This window comes from Ochotona curzoniae, unplaced genomic scaffold (assembly GCF_017591425.1).
Source record: "Ochotona curzoniae isolate NIBS_2020 unplaced genomic scaffold, NIBS_Ocur_1.0 contig_43, whole genome shotgun sequence".
NCBI lineage: Eukaryota > Metazoa > Chordata > Mammalia > Lagomorpha > Ochotonidae > Ochotona > Ochotona curzoniae.
Window position 1 is genome coordinate 10,358,982 of NW_024466218.1, and position 27,282 is coordinate 10,386,263.

At 38.0% G+C, this 27,282-nt stretch overlaps 1 protein-coding gene across 5 annotated transcripts in view; it reads left to right on the top strand.

Annotated features, from left to right (window-relative positions):
- The window catches only part of DTNA (dystrobrevin alpha), a 301,963-nt gene that overhangs the window by 58,119 nt on the left and 216,562 nt on the right, over positions 1–27,282 (top strand). For 2 of the 5 annotated variants that reach the window (XM_040984867.1, XM_040984876.1), the window contains exon 1: positions 26,821–27,045. The exons of the other annotated variants lie outside the window; for them this stretch is intronic. The gene's annotated coding sequence lies outside the window, so the exon portion shown is untranslated. Of the gene's footprint in view, positions 1–26,820; positions 27,046–27,282 lie in introns of those variants that run through there. 5 annotated transcript variants of the gene reach the window in all.

Sequence of the window (27,282 nt, forward strand, 5' to 3'; positions counted from 1 at the left end):
CCTTTAACCCTACTTTGTCTGACAAATTCCTGCATGTGTTTCTGGACTGGGGTTTTATGTGATGTATTTATTTAAACTTTGCCTAGTCGTTCTCACTAGGTTAACTAACTGTTTGCACCTCAGCACTCTGCATAAATGTATTAAAATTTAACATATTTCTTTTTTGGTTTGGATAGATCTTGCTTATGAGACCACAAACTATATAATTGTTGAATAATTTAATGAATACAATCCCAAAGCAAGCATTCAATTATTTAAAGAAATGCAATAATAAAATTTTGGTAAATTTTAAGATCATGAAGATAGTTAATATTTGGAACCCAAGTTAAAGTAAATACATTATAGTCATCATAACTAATTGAAATTGTCCTTTGCATGTTTAATGCAATTAATTTGATGTAAAGTGAGACAAGTCTTGATCCCATTAATAGACTGAACATATATCTTAATTTTTATGGTAGTTATTGAGAATCTGCAGCAATTTACAATTTCAATAAAAATCTTTGATGACATAGTTTTCATTAAATATTGATAGTCAAAATTATTTGAAATTATTTGTTTTAACACTAAATTCTGTATTTCAATTTTATATATTTAAATTTTAATTAATATGATAAACTTGATAGCAATAAGATATATTGTTTAATAATAAAAGTTTCTACCAGAAAAGAGAAAATATATTTTTTCTTCCTTCAAACTGTAGCCAAAATTTTATAAACATACCTTAACAAATGTGATTATGACAATAATACTTTCAAAGATGAAATAAACATCTTTCACATTGCTCTCTTTTCCTCTGATCAATAAAAAGACATTGAGATGAGCCTGGGAAGCAGGGACTCTAGGCATGCATGTATAATGTCTTAATTCTTACTTCTGATATCTATTGCTTCTTTAAAAATTTATTAATATAAAGATAATAAATTCCATGTATTTCATCGATGCAGTTCTGAAAATAACCACATTTCCTTAACAAGTCCCCAGAAGCCGTAACTTCAACTTATATGTGTCCTTCTAGATCTCTTGCATACATATTCTAACGCACACAAACTTACCCTAGAATATACATCTTTCTCATATTGTTTTGGGTGACACAAGTGTGCCGTGCTTCTTTATCCAATGCTCCATTAATGAGCATTTCAGTCATATGGTTAGTTGGTTTGCTTTTCTAAATAAGGCTGTGATGAATGTCCATGTATGCGCATCTTTAATGCTTTCTGATCACATCTGTGGAGTCCTAGAAATCACAGAATCTATACATTCTTCAACATAAAACTTTGCTAAATTGATCTTAAAAAAGATATTGAGGTGAATCGTTGAGATTCTCGAGAACCTTACAGAACTGCTCAGCACGGGACCCACTGTGTTCAGGGTGTATTTGCATGTATCTTGAAACACATGTTTTAGTAGAAGATTATGCTCTAGAAATTTGAGCTCTTCCTTTTTCTTCTAAATTACACATTTGATCTTTGCTGCCTCACAGCACCATAGCTGAGTCTAAAAGAGTTGTGTGGTTGTCTTGCAATGCTACCAAAATCCAAAATATCTTTAGCTGCTTCACAAATCAGTGATTGTGCTGTAGAGGGAAAATCCATTGTTACTGAATTTAGCTGCACCTACCTATAATTACATTAAAGGAAAAGGTTAAGAATGGATCCTATTGACAACATCCTAAAATAATCTTTACCTTGTCAAGAATTTTGTTTAAAATGATGATTTTACTTAGGAATGAATTTTGTTTATAGCTATTCTTGTGTAGTGGGAAATTGCTAATGTTTTGACATGACAGTTATTCAAATATTGCAGATTTATGTTTTAATCCAATTAAATGTTTACCTATTTTTTTCTTTCCATTTTCTAAATGATCTTTGAATTTAAAAGCATTTAAATCACTTCCCTTTATTTTATAAGGTTATTTATTTATATAATGCAATTTTAGAGCCCATTATTAATTAGTTATTTGCCATTAAAGGGTATTCTTTTATTCAGCTACGTTTTGTGAAATTAAAATTGTGACAATAACCAGTACAGCATTAAAACGGCCTCTTTAAAAAGTATGTAAGGTACATACACACACACACACACACCCCTAAATAAATAATTTATAAATCATACTCAAATACTCAAAAAATATGAGATGAAGCACCCTCTCCCCCATATGGATTAGAGTTCTGATGGAATTCCACACTAAGAAAAAGTTAATTAAATTCTTTTACTTGATTCTATTCTTAGGCCTCTGCATCAGCGTGGAGTTAATAATAGATACATTATGCCTCGAGAAGCAGCACCTCCCTCCTTTTCCCACTGTTGCATTCTGCTGCTTTTCACCTTTAACGACAGTGGTAGAGGAAGCTTGGTAACTAGTGAGAACACCTTCCTTCCTGTGGGTGACAGGGGGCCTTAGGCAATGGAGCAGCGTAGGAGCTCTCAACATTGGGTCCCCAAGGCATCTCCAAGGGCTTTTTAGAAATACAAACATCTAAGTCACTGGGGGACCCAGCAAATCCATGTGTTAGCAAATTTGTAGGAGGTAAGAGAAGCACACTAAAGTTGGAGGGCTACTGAGCCAGAAATTAACATTACAGTCACATGTTAATCACTTACCAGTGAGTTTCCCCAACAGTTCCTTCAGATCCTTGAAGACTTTCAGATGCAGGGGGAAAATGATGCAATCAGTCACTGTGATTTGGGATATATTCTCGTTTTAAAAAGTTTATCCCCAACCAATCGTGACTGTGGAGAATTTAGCTTCTATGCTTCAATGTGCTGTCTGAAGACTGAGGGACCATTCTCTCCCCCCAAACTTGGGTCCATCTGGAGCTCCAGGTGACATCATTGAGACATGGAATCTTTTTACTTTATTTATAGATAGGATTTTTGTAGATGGAAGAGTTAAGATGAAGTGATACTGGACTGGTTTGGGCTGTCAGTGGAATGGCTTGGATTCTAATCAGAAGGACATGCAGAGAGACACACAGGGGAAAAGGCAGAGGGTGGGGTTTTCGTGCCATAAGCCATGCAGTGTCAAGCATTACCAGCAACACAATATGGCTGGAAACAGGAACAGGTTTCTCTCCTGGGGTCTCTAGAAGGAACCAGCCCTGCTAACAGCTTGTTTTTAGACATCTGGCACTCTGAACCGTTAGAGAATACACTACCATTTTAAACCACCCAGTTTTTACTTTATTGTTAAAGAAGCCCTGTCAAACTAACAGCAGCCTTCATAGAAGTTATGCCGTCTGAGTATTCTTGGTTCAGTCCTGGCTTTGTTTTTCAAAAGATTTTATTGCATTTTTTGTTTTAGTTACTTGAAAGGTTAAGCAACAAAGAAAAAAGAGGGAGAGAAGCAGAGATGGTGGAAGGGAGGGAGGGAGAGAAAGAGAGAGAGAGATGGAGGTGTACCCCCTAGCCCACTCACCAAATTCCTGAACCAGCCATATCTATCAGGAACCAGGAGCTCTATTCTAGTCTCCCACATGTGTGCCAGGGGGCTAAGTACTTGAGCCATCTTTCCTTGCCTTTTTGGGCACATTAGAATGAGCTGGGTCAGAAATGTAGTAGCAGGGACTCGAGCTGGTGATCCAATGCAAGATGCCAGTATCGCACATAGCAGCTTCACCTGTGGTACCACAATATTCAGCCCTCATCCCTAGAGTCTTAGGCATTAGGAAAGTGAGCCAGCCCTGTGTCACTCCACCTTCGAACACACAAATATTATACACACACACACACACACACACACACACACACACACACACACACACACAATTTTTATAGTTACCATGCTATACATTGTTGGGACTCCAGAAATTTTTCATTTTACTATCTCAGGTTTTTACCTTTGTCTAATAGCTCCTTGTTTTAGAATGATCTTTGGAGATCATAGTTTGAGTTAGAAAAAGCATTTTTTTCAATTTTTGTTGTCAGAGGGAAAACCTCTCCTAGGAGAATATTAAATGTCGAATTCTTCATTGTGAAGAAATAAAGTATTTGTGTAATTTTAGTTAGAAATGATGTCTATTATCTCCCATCCATCTGTCTTTCTAAAAAATTGTAGATTTGAGTGGATTATGCGTTTTAAGCAGCTTTATACTCATTTGTTCAAATACATACCAAGCCTTTTAATTAGACCATTTGACCATTTGATATGCAAATAACTAATACTGTTAAGTGTATCTGTGTCTCCTTCTGTGGCTGCTTTGTTTGTGTCATAAATGCACTGACCCTCCACAAACAGGGTTAATTAGGGAGTGCGGTGTGAGTGCCTGGGAACGTGGTGGCTGCCAGCTGTAGATGTAAGATAAAAGAGATTTATCAGGCAAAGCTTTCTGTGTCTTAAACAAAACACATGCAATTATGAACAAACTATTTAGGCAGCCTGCCTAAGGGAATGAATTTGCATTCGCTGTACCTTACGTTAATAGCTCCATGAGTTCCTTTTATTATGGTCTTTTCCCCATGTTATTTTGACTTAGCAGAGCATCTATATTTTAATCTATAAATAGGCTATTTTAAAATTCACATGAATTGGAACGTTTCCTAAGAAGACAATGCTGCTAAAATAATTTAAATGACAAAGGGTTTGCATCTATGACATGTAGATTCACGTATATTTGTTTTACTGATGATAGAAATAACAAGTGAAAAAGAAAGCTTTGCTTCATACTGTCACACATCTAGCATGTAGCAACTGTTAGGTATTAGAGAAGAAACTGAATACCCAAGTTTCAAGGAGAGACAGAATGTCTTGGAAGAAGCTTAATAGCTAAAATCAGCTTCATTATAAACTCAGGGCCATTTGGGGATCATCTTAAAGAATATCATGTTGGTTTCCTAAAGCTTCCCTAAGAAAAAAATGTGGTGGCTTAAAGAATAAAAATATATTCTGTCACACTCAAAAAGCCTGGAGTCTAAATCTTGAATCCCAGCACTGCTCTGCTCCCCGTGAAGGTTCTACAAAGAGACCCTTCCTTCGAGTTTGGGGGCCTCCCAGCACTCCTTGGCTCCGTTCTTTGCTTCCACCTTCATCTGCTTGCTTCGTCTCACTCTGTTCTCGCCCCTTCCATTTCTCCTAAGCACAGTTGTCATGGATTTAGCGTCTGCTCTAATACACAGTGGTCTCTTCTCAGATCTTTAAAACAACACCTATAAAAGTGCTTTTGTTCAAATAACATTATGTTCAAAGGTTCCAGATGAACAAGTCATATGACTTATCTAGAGTTACCAAGAGATACTGACATCTCCATTGCAGAGAAGGCTCGAGGAGAGAAAAATAGAAAGTCCTCTTTGAGAACAGCCAGTGCCCAACAGTGTCCCAGTTATAACACAGTACCTGGCAGCTAACAAGCACTCTGTGACTGAGGAATTATTAATACATATACTGACAAAAATGTCCAGGATAGTCTAGACGTCTGGAGAGTGATTTGGGTTGCATGGAAAATGCATAACATTACCAAGGAAGCTCTGTGGAAATAGAAAAGCAAGTCCCCAAAGAGAGTTCTTTGCAAAAGTCTGCTGTAGATGCTAGAAGGGGTTCCTGGAGAAACAAGAGGGAAAACCAGGACAGAAGAGTGGTACAGGAGACAAGAGAGTGATCCATTTTTAAGAAAAAAAAAAAAAATATATATATATATATATATATGCCAGGTTAGGCTAAGCTGATTAAGTAGAAGAAATCCTAGCTTTTAAAACATCAATATAAGCAGTTTCAGAAGCTAAGAATTATTGGTATGTTAAAAATGCTAGAAAGTTTGATAAGCAGTTATTCCTAATGGACAAAATGAAATCAAAGCATTACCAAGTCTTTCCCTCAATAACACCCAATGTCCCTAACTTGGAGAAAGGGTTCTTTAAGAAGTCTGTGTGAGGACGCCAATCCGTGACTTCTCTCTGATAGACACAGGAACAGACTGCAACTTGCTGCGGATCATTAGGGCTGCTCTGCTGGAGCCCTCCCTGTAGGTGACTGCCCTGCCCTGGAGGCCCCCTCATGGTCAGAAGGGGGAACACAGGTTCCACGCTGCCATCTCTGGACTCCCATCTTCCATATGAATGAACACTCCTTGGGCACTGTACGGCACCGACTCTAAAAACGTTAGGCGCAGACAACATGAAGCAGAGAACTTCCTGATCAATAGAATGAAATATATAAAGACTGCTTGTTCATCTGCTATAGAGATTTAAAACCGCGTTGTACTTGAAGCCATCATTAGCTCTTTCTTGGACAACCACATCTGCTCTTAAGTGGATTTAGGTTTCTGAGTTAATAACCGAAAGCCCTGAAGACTCCAATCTGCTGTTAGGCCACTGAAGAAATTCCTCCATGGTTTGCCAGTCGATATGCCACAAGCTTGGCCATCTCAGCTCTGAGCTAGGGAACAGAGGACACTGCGGTTTCTCTCTGTAGCTTGATATTCCCCCCACAACATTCTTAAATTAGTAACCCTAGGAGCTCTCTATTGCATATTTGGATAAACTAATTTTAAAAAATTTTAAAGGGATTCAGTTTGAATATTTGGGATTTTTTCATTTAAAATTTTAACAGTCCTGAGTAACTTTTGAAGCCTTTTTTTTAAACAAACAGGTACGTGTCAAAATAGATTCACCATTCATTAGCTTAACAGATGAGCTTTAAAATCAATTAAAACAAAATATTTTTTTTAATTTTTCAATTAACTTTTTTGTGGTACATATTCTTGAAATTTATGGATTTTCATGGAATCCTTAGTGGAATTATTGAAATTTTTGTTTTATAAATGCCTTATATTAAACTTTATAAATTATAACAAGAAAGGTGTAGGTAAGTAATGATTAGGCTGGGACATATATGAAATGTAATGCTATTTTATGTCATTTATAATAACTGATATATATTGAAGTTTACAAATGTGAATAACACCAACAGGATATAGATAAATACAACTTTCATCTTAGAACTGAATCACAGTGTTAAATCATTTTTAAAAATTCCACCTAGCTGCCATTTTTATATCAAATTCACGTAAGAGATGACTCGGAAGTTTCATTACATTTTAGAAAAACTCAGCCGTGCACTTCCTACTAATGTATGACTTTACTCACAAACTACATGTATGTAGCTAATCTGAATCTAAAAAGCCTTCACCCCGGGAATTCCAACCTCTGCAAAGCTTTTACTCTTATCCTACTATGTCACTATTTTCCTACTTACAATGTTATTTATTCTATAGGTTTAATTTTTTAAAAATACGAATCACATGTTATTTTACCGCATGTTGCAGTTATATTCTTTACATGAATATTGCTTTCTAGAGAGAATGTTCTTTGGAAATTTAGGGAAAAATCAACTAGTGTTTATATAGAAATAGGAACTTTATCAGAACAAAAATTGGAAAATGAGACAAATTTAATATACATCTGAGTCTTTATTGTTCATGCGAGATGAAGCATAATTCTGTAAAAATAATGCCAAAAGAAATGAAATCTGACATTTTGTAGATTATCATAAGTCAAATATTTTATTCTGCCATTAGTGTAGTCTCAAAACTCTGAGCATGTGTGTTATTCTGTGTGTGAGTGCATAGTAATATGATTTGCCAAGACATTCTGTCATTACCAATTTGAGAAACTTACTTTTACACCGTATTTTGTTTGTAAGCAATGTGATTTTGTAATTGAAAGAAAGCAGGGTTAGATAAAATGTTATTTTTTTGTTATTTCAGATTTATCTCACTTCACCCAAATATCCCACCTTCTGCTCCTTTTCATTTTGTTTCCTTTCCGCTAACCCTTCCTCTTCCCTCTTCCCCATCGTTTCCTCTCTCCTTCCTCTCCTTTTGCTCCTTCTTTCTTCTCTCTCTCTCTCTCCCCCCTTCTCAGGAGTGTTTAAGTCTTAAATCAAGCATAATAATCATTTACATTATTTTGTAAATGAAAGACAGAACTCCCATATATTGTTTCACTCCCCAAAAGCCCCCCAGTGGTTGGGACCGAGCTGGTACCCAAGCAAGGAGATGAAAACAGAGTCCTGCTCTCCCATGTGGATGTGGAGGACTCAGCTGCTTGGGTGATCACCACTGTCTGCAGGGTCTGCACTGGCAAGAACCTGGAGTCAGGAGCCAGTCAGGAAGCAAATCCTCAAGCTCTGCTGCGGGACACAGGTGTCTTCACCTGCGGACTGCCCACTCCCCTTCTCTTTTGTCCTGTTTCCCTTTTAGTCACTGGCCTAGAAATGCACCATACATAATCATAAAAAGCCTCATGCATTATTATTCTTTTAAAAATTTGTCTCACAAGCCATCAATCTTTTGTTAGCAGTAATTGATCAAGGATCTTCTCAGTTTTCAATCAAGCCTCTTGGTCAGTCTGAGAAAACTGAAGTTTCTACAATAAGTCATTGGCCCTTCTTCCACAAAACATTGGCTTTTAACATTGATTACAGCCATGAAAAGTCTACCAAAATGTGCCTTTCTAAAAGGGCTCTAACAAAATTGAAATCATTGGCTCCAGTCCACCAGAGCATGAATCACATTCAAAAATGTGTTCACACAAGCAAGCTCTCTTGTGAGTAAAAACCAGTGGTCATGAAAGGCTTAGCAGGACTCCAGAAGAGAAGCTCCCGAGAGGAGGCAGGGCGTACTTAGTGGACTAAACTCCAAGAGCAAAGCTGGAGAAAGACCCAAAGTATAGGTGAAATGATAGTATTAGAGGAAGAGTGAGTCAGCCAAGACAAGGGCAAGTTTTGAGGTGAATGAAAAGGGAATGGAAATGAGTCTTATTGAGTGTTATGTATACCTTTGGTGAAACAGTGTAAAGATAAGGATGGAAGTAGAGAAAGATGAGCAAAGATTCATCTTACTCAAATGCATAGGATTCTGCAAAGAACCAATCGTGTAATAGAGGAGGGGATGTAGAAAGGCAGAGAGGGAGAAATCTAACTAAAAGAAGTGGCTTACACAATTCTGGAAGCTCACAAGTCCCCAGGGTGCAGAGACAATCTGTTAATCCAAGGAGAGTTATGGTCCTGTCTTAGACTGTCTTCTGTTGAACCCCTTTTTGCTTGAGGACATTGGTCTTTGTTCTATTAAGGCCTTCAACTGATTGGGCAATTGTTACCCACAGGATGGGAGGAAGATCTCCCTTTTTCAAGGTTCTCTGACTTATGTCTTAATTTTGTTCACAAAAGTACGCTCACAGAAACACAGAATACGATTAGGCCAGATATTTAAGCACCATGGCTCAGCCATGCTGACATGTAAAATGAGTTAAGACACACATATTCCCTTAGCTACTTGATCTTCCAGAATTGATTCTCCCACCTCCTCAGGAAACCTTCCTGTAAACTCATTCCCGCGTTGGACTTTGTTTTTGTGAAATGAATTTCCAGATCACCCAGTGGTTTCTCTGTCGTATAAACTTATCTTTCCCTAATGATCTTACCAGTATCTGCACCCTGCTGAACACATGGGTATTTTGTTTTTCAGTGTTTTTCAGGGGAGGAAAAGTGGGGCACTGTTTACCTCTGTACATCTGGCACCTAAAATGTCAGTAGTTGCACTGTGGGAACTCAATATCAAGCGAGTGAATAAATGAGCTCATGGATGGATTCCATACAGAGCTTAAAGAATAAGTGGCATAACAAATACTTAATGTGCATATTTTTAACTTAAAATATTTTAATTTTATGTAAAATATTTCATTTTTAATAATATATAACATAAGGAGAATATGTTTTATAAATTCCATTAATACAGTTATAAGACATTCCCATGTTCTTCATTACCCTGTGCTTCCCCCCTCAAGAAATCAGAGATTTATATTTTTATACATCTGAATAAACTGTACTGACAATCAAGATGACACAGAAAATAGTCCTGTCAGGAATCAGATATTAGCATTTTTCAAGTCCCACTGGCAGTTCCCAATGATTTTGAATCATTGCTCTAGATATAATTAAATTGTGGATGTTGCTCATAAAGGTTAAAAACAGTGGATACCTTCCTTGAACAATAGGGACATATAGAAACTCTAGGATGAATGGCTTTGAGTCACTTCCAGAGGAGGAAAGGATACCTAAAGAGCAGAGGAGTGCTGTAAGAAAATTACATGATGCTTTGTGATTACCCCAAATGTCTACTATGAACCAGGACAGCACTGAATGTCTTGAATGCATTAATCATAAGTTTTCATTAAAGTCTTGCAAGAAATATTGGTATATTCTTTTTGAAGATTAGAGTGGTGACATTAAGTTCTTCACAACAATTGAGAAGAACAACGAAAGAAAAGAAAGAAAGAAAGAAAGATTAGAATTAACAAGTGACGAAGTTTGTATTCTCACTACATCAGTGTACTTGCCTCACCCGCACAGCACAGTACCCAAATCCATGCCCTACCTCAGATGTATCATCAGTGAAACTCAAAGTAAGTCAAGCATCAGTATTAAACTTTAAATCTCATCAGTGTTTCCAGGGATGAAAATCACTATCATGAATACCACAAATCCTCCTCTATTTTTTCCTACTCTCCTGCTGTGGGCTTTCAGGAGCTCTCACCCAGGAAGACAGGGAGCTCACTTGGCCTGTGAATGCGCACTCTAAATTCAGATAATGGAGCCTGAAAAACCACACAGTGTGCAGGTAATTTTGGATTCTCAATACATCTGTGCTTTGATGTTAGTAAGAGTTTTATCCCATTGTTAGTTTGAGTTCATGAAATAGATTACACAACCCCTAGTACCTGATGTCCCACAAAGGATCCTAACCAGTGTCATTCTGCTTTTGTGTATTTTATAGACAATTGATGTTTTATATATCCTACTTCATTCCAAAAATAACTAACACCTGGGCCACACACATACACCTGCATCAAGAGGTACTCACAACACTTAAATAAAATAGCATATGGTAGATATCATGAAAAAAAACACTACTGAGTTTAATGCATGGTGTTTGTAAAAGATCAAACTGATTGCTTTAATCTTAATTTCAGCCATAAAGAGTAGGGATAAAACACTCAAAATATGAATCACATAGTAAAAAAAAAAAAAAAAAAAAAAAAAAAGAAGTTCTCCCTGGTTGTGCATTAGACTTAAAGAGGATTTTTGCAACAAAAAAATGCACAGAACTCCCCGTGCCCAAGGTGTCTATATTGGAGCCAGGTATTGTTATTTGAAGTTTTATTTGTGATTCACTGTGCTGTTTTCCTACCTTTTTCAGTCCTTCTTCTATTGTAGAACACAAGTATTAAATTGGAATAATCCATTTATGCATTTAGTATCAGTGATGATAGATTACAGTAACTTTACTTGAGTTTGTTATATGCTAAGCAGTTTTTCTAAGTGTTCTACATTCAGTAACTCGTACCTTATAACAGCAGCTTTTTAGTGAGGCCATATTATTATCATCTTTCTGCAAACAAGAAGTAAAGTAACTTCTGGTAAGATACATTAGAGGTACAACTGATCCCCATGTTCTGACCCTAACACCCCATACTCTTAGAGCTGTAGGTGGAGTTATGAAGTAAACTGGATTATATCTCCCCAGCTCCCCATTCAGGTTCCCTGATCCCTTTCAATATGATAGAACTCCATGGAGCTCAGCAAATCTACTACCAAATAATTAGGAAATCCCTTCCCATTGCCATCTCACCCCTAGGCGCATTGCCTTTACTTTGCAATAGAATAGCACCAATTCTGAGATTCAGAAAGAACTACTAGATGAGTACTCTGTTTGTGCAGGTGGCCTCTTTATTCTTTAGTACAAAAGGAAGAATGTAAGCCATTAGAGACACACAGATTTAAGATCATTCCATCTTCTAATGTAATATGGAAAGATTAATTCTTAATTTATAGATCTTAAAAGATAGAGTGAAATAACGCAGAAAGCGCCTTTGCACACAGTGGGCGTTCGGACACATCAGCTTTCCTTTTTCGTTCTCCCAGGCTGTGAACTCCACTACCTTGGTTTGCAGAATCTCCTGTTTAGTATCTGCATTTCTGTTTTCTTTTATTCCTCAAACCTCTAAATTTAAAAGATTACATAGAGCAAAGATGTATATGACAAATGCTTGCAATGTAGAGTAGCACCTGCATAGCATAAATCTCTACAGAAAGATTAGAAAGAAAAAATGTCTGTTATTGCCATGTGCCCTCCCTTCCTGCTCCCTACCCCCGCCCGAGTATCAAGACCAATATATTCAAATGCCTGACATCTCACTTTAAATATTTGTTCTAGGGAAGAAAATACATAGTCTAACTAAAAGGTACATGCATCTTATTTTATTTACAAATGGCTAAATGTAGGTACAAATTACATGCCATGGACATTGATTTGCAACAGAAATATAAAAAAAGACCAAGACTTTATGTTTGTTTGTTTTTAGCTGACACATGAAGCTGTATGTATTTAGTATATACAATATGATGTTTTCAAATGTGAAGATACTGTAGAATAGCTCAAATCCATATGTATTACCTTACAAACTTAACCACTTCTTAGGGTAAAGGCACTTAAAATATATAATTTTTAACGAATTTCAAAATACAGCACATTATTAGTAACCAGAGTCATCAGGTAACAGGCCGTTTGAACTCATGAAATCTAATATTTTGTTGCATCTGATCAGCATCAACTAACCAACTCATGGCAACCACCATTCTACTCTCTACTTCCATGAATTTAGCTTTTTGGATTCCACACAAAAAGGCAAATTTCCTTTTAAAAAGCAAGTAAAATGTTATTTCAATACACCTCAATTAAAGTCATAAGCTATAGAAAAAAAGTATTTGGCTTTAAACTTAAATGTGTTTGGTTTCTATCTTAATGTTCTTATTGAACGTTTCATCAAGTTATAATATAATGCTCTTACTATTTGAAAAGTACAGTTAAAACATACTGTGCTATGTAGCAGCTAGTAAAGAATACATGTATACGGAATGAAATAAACACATTGTGAAATTATTATTGTTTTTAGCTTTTATTTATGCTATTGTGCAACAGTAGCTAGTGATGACTTAAGCCTATGATTATAAAGTGGATTGAAATTACATCTTTGCAAAACTTAAAGGGAAAAAAATGAAAGGAAGAAGGGGGGAAAAGAGAGATTAAGAAGGAAAGGAAGAATAATACAGTTGTCTTGGAACTCTACCTATAGGATGCATGAATTATGCTCTCTTTGTGTTAATAAAAATTTGTTTAGAAAATAAGTACTTCTTATCCTATGTGTATCTATTTCTTCTGAGGTGTAGGTAGTATTTTTTCTCTCCAATAAAAAACTAATCTCTAAATTCCCTGTCCCTTCTGTGGTTCTTTCCCCCAGAGGCTTACCTTCAGTTTCTCGATTGAGTTCCGTCACTAGTTTCTTGTCACATGTTTGAACTTCACCTTTCATCTTTGATTTCCCTTATTCTAAAGATACACTATTGCTTTGGAGAGTTTCCATGTGATGTGCAACTTCTTGTGTCTTCTTGTGTTAATGTACTCTATATTTGATTAATAAATCAAATGCCTGTAAGGAAGCATTCGCTTAATAGTATGTGGGATTTTTTTTTAAGATTTCTTTATTTTTATTGGAAAGGCAGATATACAGAGAGGAAGATTTTCCATCCACTGATTCACTCCCCAAGTAGCCACAATGACCAGAGCTGAGCCAATACAAAGCAAGGAGCCCAGAACCTCTTCCAGGTATCCCATGTGGGTGCAGGGTCCCAAGGCTCTGGGCCATCCCGACTGCTTTCCCAGGCCACAAGCAGGGAGCTGGATGGGAAGTGGGGCTGCCAGCACCCATACAGGATGCCTGCATGGTGAGTACTTTAGCCACTAAGTTACCATGCTGGGCCCGATAATATGTGGTTCTTTAACCTCACTGAAATGGCCTTCAATTTCTAACGCTAATTACATCTAACTACTAGTACTCACCACCCTTATCATTTCTGAGGATAAAAGTCATCTACCAGGTTCACTAAGCATTAGTCAGAGTCCAGTTCCGATGATCCTTCTGTCAGTCTTTTTCCAAACACGCTCATGAGACGTCAACCTTTCCCATGCAACATGGATTTACTTTGTCTTTCTATTGCTTATCTTCAGATGAAGTATTTTTCTGTTTCCTGAAAGTTCAGGGTTTTCACCCAAAATTTAGTTTTGGTGATTGTGTTTCCAATTTCTGACACAAGTTTCAAGAAAACATTATGTTTGGGGCCACTTGACATTTATCTTTCTAAAACTGCATTGAAATGACATGATCTCATCTCTTTTTGGATATTTAGAATTCTTTCAGACATTTTTTTCTGTTAGTGGGAATGTGCTGATCTCAGCCCTGTTCAGGTTGTAGAGATCCATTCTACCTTCAGAATTGCAAATAGCTGTATTTCAATTCTGGCCTCCAGTGGAGTTCCCTGGTGCTATTCTTAATCTTAATCTACATTAAGATGCAGAAGCCTGTCAGATTCTTTTATTATTTTATTTTATTGGAAAGGCGGATATACAGAGAGGAGAGACAGAGAGGAAGATCTTCCACCCGATGATTCACTCCCCAAGTGAGCACAATGGCCGATGCTATGCCGCTCAGAAGCCAGGATCCAGGAACTTCTTCCGGGTCTCCCACATGGATGCAAGGTCCCAAGGCTTTGGGCCGTCCGCGATTGCTTTCCCAGGCCACAAGCAGGGAGCTGGATGGGAAGTAGAGCTGCTGATGTTAGAACTGGCGTCCATATGGGATCCCGGGCATGCAAGGCGAGGACCTTAACCACTGCACCATTGCTCTGGGCCCAAGATTCTTTGACTTCTTACTCATCTGGACAGAAAACATTCTGTCAGACTCATTCCCCTAATTGCAATCAAACAAGCTTTTAGCGATAGTCCCCTTGGTATCTGGGGGACTAGTCACAGATTATTGCTCAAAATCTAAAGTTTCTCAGCTCCCTTGTAGTAGTATAAAATGAAACTGAATTTGCATGCATGTCTTCTCTATATCTTTTGTTTATTTGAAAGGTAGAGAGTGGAAATAAGAGATAGATAAAGATCTTTTATCTGCTACCTCACTGCCGAAACACAGCTATGGCTAGCCTAACCTAGAGCTAGGAACCAGAGCTCCATTTGAGGCTCTTACCTGGCTAAGAGAAATCCAAGCACTTGGACTGTCATCCAGTGCCTTCATGTTTATTCCCAGTCATGCTTCAACCTGTGGCTCACAGTTCCTGCCTTCCCCATATTTTTTTAAGACTTATGTATTTTTATTGGAAAGTCAGATATACAGAAAGAAGACACATAATAGATTTTCCATCCGCTGGTTCACTCCCCAGGTGACCACAACAGCCAGAACTGTGCCAATCTGAAGCCAGGAGCCTGGAGCTTCTTCCAGGGCTCCCATGTGGTGCAGAATTCCAAGAGCTGTTGTCTGCTGCTTTCCCAGGCCACATGCAGGGAGCTATATGAAAAGCAGGGCCACCAGGACATACACCAATGCCCATATGGGATCCTGGCATGTGCAAGGCATGGACTTTAGCCAATAGGTTACTGAACCAAGTCTTCCCCATATGCTTTTAAATAATCTCTAGATTACTTCTAATACCTAAAACAAATGAGAGTTACACTAATAGATGTTACACCATATTATTTAGGGATGAATGTTGAGAAGCATCTGAATATATTTGGTTCAGATCAATATTTTTGACTACATCGAATCCACAGTTTGTTGAATATAGAACCTGGAGCTATGCAGGGCTGACTGTGTGTGAAAGCCATAGCCAACTCCCAAAGATGTCAGACTTCCAACTGGGGTCCCAAGTGTAGCTGTGGTGTTCACAGCCTAGCACAGAGTACCAAGGGCAGGGTGGAGTAAGCTGTGTGCCTTGGTATGTCCTCTGTGGGAGCAGTGACAAGTTCCTCAGACCACCAGAAGCTTGCATGACCATAGAAAACTGTAGAGAACCAGATCATTGCATGCAGAAGACGAATCACCACTGACCTTTACAGAAAATCCAGGTGAAAGGGCATCTCAACCTCTATCTGTCTTACTTCACCTCCCTGTTGAAAGGTGTTATTGTTGAGCACAGAATTTGAAGTTAAAAGGTGCCACCTTTTAGGACTTGGCAGATATTACTGCTTTCTGTTAAGGCATCCCAAATCTCATATGAAAAATCAATCATTAATCTCAAGTTGCTTCCTATCTGTACTATCTTTTCCTCTGAATAATTTTAAGAGTTAATCCTATTAATATAAAATGTTTATTATTTATTGGGGGGAAAAAAGAGTGAGTGAGTTAGAGACAGAGAGACAGTGTGAGAGAGAAGGAGACTGTCATGTATGATTTAATCTCCTAATGCCCAGCCAGAGTTGGGCAAGGCAAAAGCCTCGGGCTGGAATTTCAAACCAGCTCACCGCATGGACAGCAGGAACAGAACACCTTGAGCATTGCACCGTCTGCATCGCAGGGAGTTGCAATTGAGAGTGACATCAGTACGAGTCCAGAATTCCCGTGTAGAATGTGAGCATGCCAGGCTAAGCACTGTTCTCTTCAGATTTATCCTTTATCATTACTTTCAACAGTTCAATTACAAAATGCCTCCATGCATTGGTAGGGGTGTTTAGTTTTCTTTTTTAAAATCCATTTATGCATTGATATCTTTCAGCACCTTTATAGTACCTCTAATGTTTTAAAATATTTTTTTGTCCATTCCCTCCTTTATGTCCTCCAAAGGCTTCAATTACAGTTACATCAGACATTTAGATACTGCCCTACAAATAGGGGTCTTCTTTATTTTTTTTTCATTTCTCTCGTTAGATGATTTTATTGGCTTGTATTACATTTTACTCTTTGTTCTCTAAATCTGTCTGCTGTTGAATAATTCTGAATGAAGTCCTTTATTATAGCTCTAATCTTCATTTTGATCGTTTCTATTTTACTCTTTTTTGTAATACTCTTATCTCTGCTGAAATTCCCCAACTGTTAATATATGCTTTTTTCATTATATCTTTTCAGCATATTTATCAAAGTAAAAAAAAAAAAAGTCCTTTCTGCCAAGTCCAACATTTGAGCCATCTGTTAGTTCACTTCTATTTTTTTATTTATGAGTCACATTTTTCTGCTTTGTGTGTGTTCCAATTTTTGGTTGTATATCCATCTATGAAGGTGAAACCAGAGCACACTATTGGCTCCACAGACCAGGGTTCACCCCAGTTTTAATCAGACTGCTAATGTGGGGTGTGTGTGCGTTGAAGGATGGGGCAGGGGAGGAAGAACCAAGAGAGGTAAATCAGGATCTGAATTTTGCTACACCTTCAGTTAGAGCTCCTTGTCATGGTTTAGATGTCTTAAGGCAATGGGACTTTCCCTTTAGCAGGGATTAGCACTGCTCCATAAAAGCCGACATTCCTGAACCACAGGGCATCTCTCCATTCTCCTAATCCAGGCGCCTGCTGTCCAAGCCTTAAGACACCTCTCTCTGCCTTTGCACTGCTGCTGATGAACATTAAGTACAATAGACCTTGAGTGATCTGCCCTCTTGCTTTGCCCCAACTTGTACCAGCCACTTCTAAACACAGAAGCAAAGGACTGTGGGGAAAATGATCAGGAAGGTCTCCAAGGGAGCAGGGACCCTTTGGATCAAACTCTTTAACACTACCCCACTAGTAGAAGCCAATTACTGTTGGCTTCCTTGTCCTTACTCCCCCTCTGTGGAGAGGGTGCTTTTCCTTTTGCAGTGTCCCTGGAAGTGTTAATAGTAGTGAAAATCTCTGCAAGAGAGGGTTGAGCTCATTTTGTTAACTAACCTGCTTATCTTTCATTTGAGCCTCAGCTCTCTGATAGGATTTTTGAGACTATCATTTCTTGTTCACAATAGACACATTGAATGGAGTAGAGAAAGCAAGGGGAGATACTGTGTTACTTTTAGGATGCTACAATGTAAATATGAGAACAAATTGGTAGTTTAACATTTATAGGATCTGTGGCAGGAGTACAAGTGAGGATACACAGAAGAATGTCTAAATATTTAAAAGCTGCAAACCAGACTCACAAGCTTTTCTTTTTCTTCCTTGATAAATGTGTCTTCATAAAGCCCTTGAATGCAAGCTCAGGTTTTTTTGGGTTTTTTTGTTTGTTTTGTTTTGGGTTTTTTTACTATGGCATCTCAGACAATGATGCCAACAAAACGTTATCTTCTCTTCTCACCCCTAATGCTGGTCAGTATATGAGATGACCCTGTACATGTGTGTGTGTGTGTGTGTGTGTGTGTGTGTATGTGTGAGAACTTCAGTGCATCGTGCCATCCTAGTTTCCCATCTGCTAAATCCACATCTCCACAACCAACCTTAAGATTTCAAGTGTGCATCTTAGACGGACAACCCGGCAGGAGTCTGAAGGTATTTTGACAGGGAATGCCAGAGATCCAAATAAGAAAATCTGATACTGGTTGTTCTAACACGTCTCTCTGGGGAAAGACACCAATAAAGGACTAGAATACCAAGGTTCTCTAAAGAGTGAGAGCCAGGGCTGGAGATGTGAAAAATTAAAGCCACCAGCTGTGAGGCCAGCATCCCATATAAGTACTTGTTCATACCCCAGCTGCTCTGTTTCCCATCCAGCTCCCTGTTAGTGGCCTGCAGAAGGCATCAAAAGATGGCCAAATGTTTGGACCCTGCCACCTTTGTGAAAGACCCAAATGAAGCTCCTGGCTCCTGATCTTGGCCTCACTCAGTCCTGGATATGTGGCCACTAGGACTTTACCCGTTGATGGAAGTGCTCCCTCTCTGCCTCTGCTTGCCCTCTCTCTGTAAACTCTGAGTTTTAAGGTTTTAAGTACAGAAATATATCTTAAAAAAAAAAAAAGAGTGATATCCAGGACAACCTCCAACTCACTGGTTAGGTCAAATGGCAATATATGATGAATAGAGTGTTTTGGAGAGAGATGAGCAAACACACAGAGAAGCAGAAAATATAGAAAGAAAGCAAAAGATACCAAGTATGATCTTTAGCCTTTGCCCAGGAACAATACATACATATGTATATATATATACTTTCTCTCTCTCTCTCTATATATATATATCTATATTGTGTTCAGGCTGATTTATAATAATAAACACATAAATACCGTATAGAAAAGATTCAAGATAAAACTTTTTCAAATAATATGAGCATGACGATGTATAAGGAAATAAGTTCATTATCAGATTTTACATGACCTTCTCAAAAAGGATGTAAAAAAATGACTACAAAGATAATTTTAAGATAATTTTACTTGCTTTAGCTAGTAAATTCATAGATTAGGCAGAACCTTAATGCTAAAAGAAATTCATTTTCATAAGGTACATAGTTTATGTATATGAAGGAATTATTTATAATTATATATTTCTGATATCTAATTTCACAGATACATAATGATAGTTTTACCATAAGGGCTTACAAGTAATTTCAGAATACAAATATCTCTTTATTTTAATTGAATGTTAACTTCACGGTGTCTGATATAGATAATTGTATACCTTTTGAGAATTAGCTTTTATTTTAACATTGGATATACTTATGGCGAAATATGGAGGCACCTCAATTCATGGAAAGATATGATTTAAAACTGAGTTTTACTGGTTTATGCGAGGGCCAAGTATGAGCTGGGCAGAACCAGGCTGGACTGCAACACCCATTGGTTCCAGTGGAAGTCGGGAGTGAAAACAGAACCAACCTAGCAATTGCAACCACCAGCTGATCGGGGCAATGGACTGTACCGGGGCCTGTACTTGCTAGCACATACAAGAATCTGGTTTGAGCACACCTCAGACAAAGTTTCTTTGGAGATCTCCCCAATCAAAATGCTGGACTCAGAACCCTAACCAAGAAAAGACAGAAGACAGAACAGGTCAACCAACCATCTCAGCTATGATGGACTATGTCAATCAGTGGATTCTTCAAGGACCTTATAATGCTTGGAGTGGCAAGATTGGCAGCGATTCGTAACTGTTGAAATATCAAAACCACTTGAGCAAGAACCTCAGAGCATTCCCTACATCCAGGACCTGGGGAGGGTGGGAAATTGGGTGGGCCTTCTCCCTTAACACCCCCCTTTAAACATGAAGGGAACAATATGGAAAAAATACTAGTCTTACCCACTTTCCTGTAGCCCTTGAACCTTTTTACCCTAAAAAAATAAAATTAAATTAAATTTAAAAACTGAGCTTTTTGGTGCAAAACATAACATATGCATGCTTTTTGTAATATGCATTTTCATTATAAAACCTCTTGTGTGCATGGACCTCAAAGTAGAGATGCATGCCTAGTTCTACCCTTTCCAGGTAATGTTGGTCAGCCTGGTGGTTAAGGTGCCATGTGCAACATTGGAATACGGGGGTTGTGTTTCTGGATTTGCTTCAAATTCCAGCCTCCTTCTAATGCAGAGCCTGGGAGGCCACAGTGACACCTCAGGTAACTGGATTCCTGTTGTGCCTGTGGTAGGCCTGGAATTCATTTCCAGATTTGGCCTGGTCCAGTTCTGCTCATTACAAGAATTTGGGAATGAACCCATGAAAGCAAACCCTCTCTTGTCCCTTTCTTTCGGTCCCTCAAATAAGTAAAGAAAAATAGTTTAAATTTCACCCCCTTCTCCTCAAAGCAATTTCTTCAGACAATATTTTATAACCTACTGGAATAAAGAAAATGAGCAAGAATGAAGAAGCAGTAGGCTGTTTCAATGCTTCTTGGAAAATGGAGAGCACAGGGACATGCGATGCTTGATTTATCTGAGCAGATTTTAAAGACCCAAGAGGAATGAGCAATACAAAGATGCCAATGCAAAACTCAGAAAAGATTCCAGAACTTGAGGCAAAGTGGATCATTGAAGCCAGGGGAGAAAGTAGGGGCTGAAAACAGGGTGGAAGTTGTTAGAGCAGCTGGACTCCAATCCCCTCTCCAACCCTGTGCAGGCCAGCCACTACTGGTTCTTCACCCTCAGGGAGCATGAGTTGTGGGGGATTATTGTCTGGAGTAATTAACTAGAGAGGCACAGTCTCAGCAATATTTGGAGAGTGACAGGTACATTCTTGAAATCTGAAAGACTAAGTAGCATGCTGCTTGCTGAATAAGAATAAACTTCCCTCCCCTTCAAAGCTGTTAGTCATGCTCAGCTTCTAGGGTGCTGGCAAGCAATCTTGGACCTTCCATCTAGGAAGCTGGAAGAGACACCTCTCCAAAGGATGTGACTACCAGGGGGCAGACATTAGTTCTGGCAAAGGACAAGTCTATGAATAGCTCACCTTTGTCCAATCAGTTTAAAGTATTTTCCTACAGTCCACAACATATTATCTGAACAGACAGCTAAGAAATACCAGATGGAAAGAGGAAAGTCCCCAACTTAAAAGAGACAAAAACAGACAGACTGACAAACTGAAAAAGCAAGAAATTTTTTTTTAAAAAATGCATGAAACAAAGGCTGTTAAGAAACATAATGTGCATATGCTCGTGTTATTAGCAATAAAGCTGTGTCCATGAAACTAAACATTGTGTTAATGAAAAGGAGTAACTAGAGATAAGTAGTATTCTTAAATATTAAATATATGCTGGCAGAAATAAAATGTTGAAGAGAAAAGTGGAAAATTACTCCAAAGAGAAGATGACAGAAAATTAATAGAAACAGTCCTAAAATCAATTTATCAGTCTAAGGGGTCCAAACTGTGAGGAATGAGAGCAGAGAGAGAGAGACAGACAGCTAGAGAGAAGGAGTAAGAGGAACCAGGAAGAAAGACTGAAAGTTTAATAGAATGTATCAGGAATACTTTCTCAACCACTAGACAGTAAAAAAAAAAAAAATCCTGAAAAATAGGAATTCTGTATCTAGTCAAATTAAAGAATAAAAAAAATTTTCAAACATTTCAACTTCTCTGAAAATGTGGTAATTTCAAGCATCTTTCTTGGAGAGTTATAGAAATGTGATCCATTTGAGAGTCAATCAAGATTAATCAAATAATCTAGACAGTATAGAAGCAAAGGAGAGACCCAGAAGTACAGTTCAATAGAAAAGTTTCTACAAAAAAGAATGGAGATGCTAAAAAAAGTATCATTGTATAAAGAAGAATATCAAGTATCTACTAAAGAATTTGAGAAAAGGTAATGATGGGCAGATAGAAAATTAAACAGACAAAAATATAATAAATGTCAGAAAGAAAGAGGAATGTGTAAAAGAAACAGAATCATAAAGCTCCAAGAGGCTTTGATGTGAATATTATTAAAGCTTCCTCTGAAATTATGAAATTAATATGAAAGAATTAGGGAAAGGTGTGTGTGTGTGTGTGTGCGCGCACCTGTGGCGGGAGTTCATTCTGTCACATTGTTAAATTGATTGGCAATTATTAAGATTAGATTATACAGAACAAGGCGCAATGTCCTTTTTGTCTTAACTGTGTGTTCGTAAGATGTACAGTGTGATAGCTTCAATAATGTTATCCTGACATACAGACATGGTGAAGTGATCACCACAATAAAGCTAATTAACTTATTGTGCTTCATGCTGTTGCATGTGTGTGCATCTGTGCACCGTAGGGGTACCTAGAATACACTCTTTTGGCAAATTACTAGTTTACAAAACAATGTGATTTATTTTAATGTTCATGCTATGCACATGTTCTCTGGACTTCTTTATACTACATAGCATTGTACCTTTTACCTTATGTCCTGCCAATCCTACTGCAACACCTGTTGTCTCCCCAGTAACCAACATTTTATTCTCTTTCTAGGTATTTACGTGTTATATAAATTCTATAATGTAAGTGAGATACAGTGGTATGTTTTCTGTATCTGGTTTGTTTCATTTAGGATAATAACCTATGGATTCTTCTCAGTTGTCACAAATGATAGATTGTTTTTTAAGGCTTCATAGAATTCCATTGCATGTCTGTAAATCAGGTACTTTTTAAAAAAAGATTTATTTATTTTTACTAGAAATGTAGATTTACAGAGAGAAGTATCTTCCATCCACTGGTTCACTCCCCAAATTGCCACCACAGCCAGAGCTGAACTGTTCTAGAGTCAGGAGCCAAGAGCTTTTTCTGGGTCTCCCATGTGGGTGCAGAGTCCCAAGACTTTGGGCTACCCTCTACTACTAGGCAGGGAACTGGATGGAAAGTGGGGCAGCCAGGATATGAACCAGCACCCATAGGGAATCCTTGCACATGCAAGGCAAGGATTTAGCCACTGAGCCATTGCGCCAGGTCCTGTAAAACAGTTTCTTCACTCATTCCTTTGTCAACAAATGCTTTAGCTGTTTCCACATCTTCTTCATTGTGAATAATACTGCAATGAATACAGGAGTAAAAATATCATTATGAAGTGATGACTTCATTTCCTTGGACATATATTTAGTCAAGGACTTCCTGGCTATATTTCTAAGTGAGTGGCATGTAATAGGATTATGTATAGTATACTATTGTTTTGAATGCTTTCCATATTTGCTGTAAGAGCCTCCTTTTCAAATGTCATTTATATATGGCTTTTCTGATTTTTCGTAGATATTTTCTTTACTTATATTTCAAATAAATATTACTCATGTTGATTAGTTTTTCCCTTTTAGAAAAATTGTGATTCCATCCTCCTTCCCTCCCCCCGCCAAAATTGCTTTTACATAAATGGCATATGCTTTTCAAAACAATATGCAGAGGGCATTTCTTTAAAATAGATATAAAATCAGTCACCAGATTCTTCATGCGCACAATGCCTCACAGATCAACCAAATCCGGAGAGCAAACACCTTGTTCAGCCCTGCCAGTAGCCTGCCATGAACATTTGCCATTCACAAAAGTGTGCCTATGCAATCTATTTCTGGAGAACAGAATAGAGATTAACTGCTTGTTCTCGATAAATTAAGGTATCTCATTTGCCTGTTACATGCCCAGTTTTCCTTGGAAGCTAGCCCTGGAAGCTATTTTTCTGATCAATTCTAACTCTCATGTTAGCACTTATGAAAGAGAAAAACAACATTTACTCATGACAAAGACTGAGCCGTGGCCATTATGAATCTTATCAATTGCTTTGTGAAGGTTAAGGGAAAAAAGAAGAAGAAAAGTTCATTGTGCTCATTCAACCTTGTGTCTGCACTCAAGCTCCTTCTACTGTTGCAAGGTGGAGATAAAGTTGGAAACAAGATATCTGATGACTGATACACCATAAGGAATGGCAGTAACAATGCAATAAAGAGAATTGTTATAATTTACTAGTTACCTGGAAATATTAGAAGACCCAACATTTCCTTTTAGCCTATTTTTCTTACACACCACAAAGATCAAGTAATTTTTTTTTTTAATTTGAGAGAGAGAGAGAAAAAAAAAATTCCTATCCTACCCACTGTTTGACTCTCACAAATACCTGCCTGGACAAAAAGGGGCCAGGCTGAAGCAGAGAGCCAGGAATTCACTCCAAGCCTCATGTGTGACAGTGGCAGGACTCAGTCACTTGTGCCATCACCCTGGGCTCCAGGTTCTGCATTAGCAAGAAGCTGGAGGCAGATATGTAACCCAGGAATGCCAACAGGTAGCATGGGCTTGATAACCTCTAGGCCCAATAACCACCCCAGAATAACAGATCGTAGCAAATGTACATGTACAATGACTTTTAATGTGCCTCAGTAAAGGTGATTAGTACTTCATGTATCTTTTATATAATTTATTGGTTAACTGATGGAAGAGAGGCTAATTTTTTGCCAAACACATGCAAAATGTGTTCATCTGAAATGTGTACCAATGCATTTTTCACCGACTGAAATACACACTTTATGCAAGAAGTTCTTGAATTTTGACAAGCATTCCTTGAGTATCAACTGTGTGCGAAGGTCTGCACAAAGACAGAACTGAGTAGTGGGGCTAAATGTGGACGAGATGGCCTGCGACCACTTCTGTCCACTCCTCTTATTTGATTTGTGTTTGGACATCATCCGTTGGCCTTGGGCAGGAATGTTTTGGATAGCAGGAAAAAGAAACACAGCACAGACATTTTCTGAGCTATGAGGCTCTTCCATCCCCTTTATTTATAAATCTGTGAACTTCAAAAATACATACATGTAACTGGTAATGAAGAAATGCCTACTTAATAAACTGCTGTGTGAAAGTGTTATGTTTTAACCTGTGGAAAATAATGAATGAGCTTGTGTATCAGCAATATATCTATCTATCTATCTATCTATCTATCTATCTATCTATCTATCTATCTTGCAGTTTCCCAAAAATAATCATTAGAGATAAGAGTAAGGAAATTTTCTTTCTCCCCTCCCCTTCCTCCTCCTTTTACTTTTGCAAAAAAACTTTTGGCTTCAGGGTTAGACTAAGGGAATAAGCAAGCTAGTTGGTAGTTATCCATCTAGAAGGGGCATCAAATATCACAGACATAAATTAGTAATAATATGCCAATTGATGAAGATTTTTCTCATGGCTTCTTAAAACTTCCTTGCTCTGGATGTGGGGAAAGATAGCTTAAGGCAGAAAATATTAAGTCACCAACAAACTACCCAGCACAGCAAGTTCTCTTTCTGCAGTCAGCCTGTTGGATGTTGGCGAGCTGTCCACTGAGTGCCAGAGCAGCTGCAGCCACACACCACCCTGAGTCCAGCCAGCCCTGGTGTTCCCTCCAATCAGCAGCCACAGCCTGCTCAAGTGAAGAAACCCTAAGTGCCTGGGGTTGAGATGTGTCAAGTTCCCCAGATAAAAAAAAAAAAAAAAAAAAAAACCTTTATCAGGCCTTGGAAGACCTTGTGTGAAAAGAGAAATTCATGTAATAAATTCAGTGTTGGGAACATAAAAGCTTGATTATTTGAAGTAACTGAAGATCATTTTGTCCCAGTAACCGCTAGATAAATGTTATGCATAAATGTATTAGCAGTGATTTAAAAACACCGTGTAAATAATCCCTGTCAGACTAGTTGATTAGATGTATCTTCTCCCTTAATTCTCATTCACTTAATTTTATTTCTTTCATATAGGTATGTGACTCCATCTCTGTCTCTTAGACACACACACACACCTTACCTAGCCCTTTAAACTTTTGTAAGACAATCCGGATGACAAAGCTTTGGTAAGAAACTGGAAGTGTTTTCTGTATTCTTTCTTCCAGCTGTCAGAATACAAAATAGCGGTCAGCTAACATCCGTTTAATTCCTATCACCAGGCTTGTCTGTCCCAGGAAATTCATCCATTCAGAACTAGTCCAGCAGTCAGGATGGTTTTTCTCTTCCTCAAATGGTCCCCAAGTCCTTTATTACATCTCACTCAAGTCTTAGCAAAGATTTTCACTTTACTTTTTCCCTACAGCATTACATATGCTGAGTAAAAAATTACACATGGCTATTACAACTTAAATGCTATATCACAACACAACAACAAAAAATGTTAATATCCTGGAATGTTTGCTTGATTGTTTTTAAAGAGCGAAAAGAAACAGAAAGAAAAAGAAAGAAAGAAATCCAGGACAGTTACTTGTTTGCACGGTGTATCCCTTAGCAGTTATTCATCCAGAGTAACAGTACAGAACTTGAGCTGCTCTGTTTTCTGCTTCCAGGAATGCCAATCAGAGAACATTCTTTTTCGGGCAGCCAAGTTTGGAAGTCAGTTGGTTTCTGGCAGTAAGTAGGGGGAGGGGATGGCAGGGAGAAGCACAGAGTCCTCTCTGATCTTCAGCTTGCTAGTGTTTCCGTAATAGCCCTCAAGGAAAGCGTCTTCTTTTACCCACGCAGAGACAGGTAAAAAGACAGCTGGGTAAAGCAGCATTTGATGGAACAGCGGAAGCTCAGAGGGAGGGGGTGGAGGAAGGGCGTTTGAAAGCCTGCCATTGGTGAGCTTAGCAAAGGCATCTGCCAGTGGGACTTCAATGGAATGTGAAACCAAATCATTTTCAAGTTAAAGATAGACACAGTATACACCAGGATCTAGAGGCTGGCTTTTAAACTCACATCCCTCCCTAGAATTTCAGGGACTTCTGTGATAGTCTCTGTTGTAATGAATAATGTGGTTAAGTTTGCTCTTTAAGCAACTAAGCTAAGAACTCATATGTGTTCTGGATGCACTGGGATTAAAAGGATTTCAAAGAGCATGGTGAGCATACACTAGGGTAAGTTAAAAGATGTTTTTGTTTTAGGTACATTGCTTCTCTGGGAGGGTTAATGTTTGGATTTTTCTTTGTGCTGATGTGAATGAAAAGGCAATAATGAATATGGTTTTTCAGCGTTGTTACCTGTCTTAAGATTGGTGGTATCTTACTTTTTATGCAGCATGAAAAAAATAGGATATTTTAGCCTCATTTTGAAATTTACATACAGATTTGTAACACTTTAACCTTGCTTGCTCT